General features: G+C 34.5%; 1 long non-coding RNA gene across 2 annotated transcripts; it reads left to right on the top strand.

Moving 5' to 3' along the window:
* The first annotated feature begins 1,282 nt into the window (after positions 1-1,282).
* On the top strand, positions 1,283-3,782 carry LOC141842700 (uncharacterized). Of its 2 annotated transcripts, XR_012602967.1 has the most exons (4): positions 1,283-1,345; positions 2,699-3,059; positions 3,148-3,237; positions 3,511-3,782. It is a non-coding gene; the product is annotated as an uncharacterized LOC141842700 (long non-coding RNA). The 2 variants fall into 2 exon arrangements; XR_012602966.1 differs by lacking the exon at positions 1,283-1,345 and having other exon boundaries at positions 2,176-3,059.

Here is a 3,782-nt window from a genome sequence, read left to right on the forward strand (position 1 = left end):
GATGTGTGTTATTCAAATGTTCTTGGTATGGTCCGACTCCAAGAACAAGTACTAGAATACATGTAAACTACAATTTAGTTGAGGTTCATGCAAACAAAAGATTCACCAAGTTTGAACCCTTTATTTTTGCAGTACAAGCTAGACAAGTATTCTATCTTGAATACCCGACGAACAGAGGATCTAGTGAATGTTTATCAGTTTGTCGAATCAAGGCTCGGTCGAACATAGAAATGCCGAATTCCATTACTATCCAAAATCATGATGCATTTCAGAATGAGGAAGTGGAAAGTCATTCAGTTAATTCAGATATTCAATCTACACCTCAATTATTGATAGATGTAAATGCCACTTACGAGGAAATAGATGATGAAGAGATGTCCAGCAATGAGGAACTAATAGAGTCTAGCGATGAAGATTTAGAGACTTTTCATGTGAATGAATCGGATTGTAATGATGATTAAACCTTAGAGTTGAAAATTGATATTTTCATGTACATGCTTGTTTTAAATTTACATGTTGGATTATGTATGTGTTATAATTATATTTTGCAGATATAGTCATGTCAGGCAGTCTACCAGTACACATCGGCCAGACTGTTTTACGTATTGTTGGGGGCTGGTATGTATTATTGTTATCAGTAATTTAAATTCATTTCTTTTTTTATAATGAATAATGAAATATGTTTTTCATACAGTTTTGTTCCAAATGGTATCGCAGCGTATATTTCAAAAAATTAAAAGAACGACAGTGCGCTTCTGGTCATACATGGAGGCATGTAGACCTAGAAACGAAAGAATTTTATTATCACGAATTTTTGGTAAGTAATTTGAAAATTATTATTACTAATCATTATTGTTTGATACTAATATTTTTGTAGAAAAAATATATCTGGGAGCCAAGTCAGGAAGAAGATTTTAAAAAGACATGGAATAATTATTATAAAAAATTGTACAAAGATTTGATGTATAAATGGAGAAAAAATGGCAAAAAACCTACATATATGCTAGATGAGGTATGAGATTAATGGCAAAGGATTTGGGCAGCAGAAAAATGGTAGCGAAAATTAGTAATTGCTCAAAACAATAGAAATTCTGATGCTGGTGGCTCGAGCACGGGATCTTCAAAACATACAGCTGGATCAAAATCTATTGTAGAGAATGCAATAGATTTGGTAAGTTTATAATAACATTTCAATTTTGTTATGACATCATAACTTTTAAATTGTAATTATTTTATTTTTTCAGGCTAATACTTTACATAGACTCGGTACTTGCTGGGAGATATTTCGCAGTACGCATAAAAAAAGGATGACACTTTTGTAGATGAGAGATCGAAGGCTATAGATGTAAGAATATACATTTTACTACTACTACTATTTAATAATGACTAGGTTTATTAATTAATTATTTTCTAATACTATTAATTTTTCTAACAGGATGATATGACTAATCGAGTTACACATGCCTCTGTAGAGGGGGGTGACTTAGTGAGGTTATCAGATGAAGCTATAAATGATATATATTTTGATGTGGTTATTGGAAGCAAAAAGAATGCCCTCTACGGCCTTGGCTCCCATGCACGGGTTGCATATGATCATGTTATGGCTCCTAGGGCTAGGAGTCGATCCAGTTCTCAATCCCATGAAGTGCAAGAATTACGATTAGAAAATCAAGCACTGCGAGATCGGGTCACGGCATTAGAGCAGTCAAAGCAGTCGGTGGATGAGCGAGTCAGGCTGGTTGTAGAGCAGTCAGAGCGAGCGATGGATGAGCGAGTTAGAGTGCAAGTTGATCATCAATTTCGAGAATTTTTGGATCGCTGGTCAGTCGTTAGTCCTTCTACTTATCTCATAGAGCATCGTTTCGATTCACAAGACACTGAAGACCCAAATGTTCCAGATAAGTTGATAGATTGAGGTATATTTATTTTTTATTTATGGTTCAATATATATATTGAGATATTTTGAAGATGGCTAATGATTTATTTTTTCCATAAACACTAACGCTTGGTTGTTCGCAGATGGAACTGGAGAACCTTTAACAAGATTAATAGATACGTTCATATTTTACTTTTTTAGTTTTAAACTGTAATCGTGACAACCTAAGGAACTTTTTTATTTGATCAGATATGTAATATAGGCATCTATTATGATCCTGTATATGTACATCACTTTATTTTTATTTATGTTATTGTCATGATTGAGACTGGATGGCATTATCTTAGTTTCTAGTTTTATGGCAATATTGTCTGTTCTCATAGCCAGGTGAAGGTTTACAGACTATCAACATGAACCAGGTAGAGGTCAAGGTGAAGGTAATACTGTCTTTCATTTCTGTTTGGTTGCCATAGCCATCTTAGGTTTCATTCTTCAAAACCATTCCTTTGCTACTATTTCTTGTTTGATAATACTGTCCTAAAGTAGCTCTAATTTCTTGTTTGATACTAATATGGTCATTCATTCAAATTTATTTCTGCATGTTAGTTATGCAGATAATACAAAGTTACTTCACAAGTAGACCAGCCTTAAAAGGTTATGTGAGAATGATGAGTGGCTATTCAGGATAGCTGATTTAGTTAGGAAGCTATTCATGAACTGTCAATTTCCAGTGAATTATTGGATACATTTTCCTTGTCCAAACTTTGTGTCATTCCACTGGGGCATTAGTGGTTATTAATATGTTTTTTTTTTCTCTCACAGGTTTTGCTTGGATGATGCTTTCTCATCAGTTCATTGAATTCTATGTATGGGGGTGGGACAACCTTCCAAGCACAACCTTAAAGTGCTAATAAGCTACCTTTTTTCAGCAGACAGTTTCAACGAGAAGCACTGCATTTGATATCAAAGTTATGAATTGGAGCAGGAGGGATTAGCTTACTGTTTGGATGCAATCTGAAACGATAAAAAATCTTTGCGAACAGCAGCTTGTCAGTATCCTCTGTTTTTGTTGTACGCTTACCAGGTGAAGCAGCGTTTGAACTTTCTTCCCTGGATCTAGTTTATTGATACCATCAAATTCCTGCGTATCCATTACCCCCGACTATCTATTGGCTATTCATAGGTTGCAAAATCAACTCATCTTAAGATACAATCTGTTAATATTACCATTGACAAATTGAAAGTTACTCTATATTGAATGGATCTTTCAGGCGGAGAAGCTGGTTGGAACTTCTCTTGCTTGCTTAACAATGTAGAACTCAAGTTCAAATTGCAACAACATTCCAACAAAATTTGAACAGGTGAATTCACTACTCTTTTTAGTTTTCTGCTTTTTCATTCTGCTCTTATTAGCTATATACAAGAGTCTCATGTAGTCTTCTGGTTCTTTGTGTTCGAAATATAAAACTCAAATATTTTAGTTGTTCTAGATATGCATATGAATGGGTAGAATAAATTTCATATCTAGAATACATTCATCGCATCTAGGAAATTGATGTTCATTATTTGTCTCTAAATTCCCACACGCTGTACTGTCATTATTTATGAGTTGTATAATTTGTACCTGTTGGTAGGTATCTGTGCAGTTTATTGCAACTCTTATTCTAGTCAAGAAGGCTACTGCAAAAGGTTCCAGTTCAGAGATCTGACTCAAGGTTTACAGGGAAGTCAGTGAGTGATTGTTGCGGTAGTGAGTGATCCTATTTATATGATGCTGCTGTTGGGAATGACTGCTGTATTGAGTCTATGAAGGTGCTGCCATGGCATTCTGCTTTGGTTCTTGTCGTTGCTCAGATTGTTATTTTCTGTTTAATATTTTCATTTCAAAGATTATTCTGGTCACAAA

The sequence above is a fragment of the Curcuma longa genome, chromosome 12 (assembly GCF_044706935.1).
Source record: "Curcuma longa cultivar G26 ecotype Majalengka, Jawa Barat chromosome 12, ITB_CL_G26_1.1, whole genome shotgun sequence".
Classification (NCBI taxonomy): Eukaryota; Viridiplantae; Streptophyta; class Magnoliopsida; order Zingiberales; family Zingiberaceae; genus Curcuma; species Curcuma longa.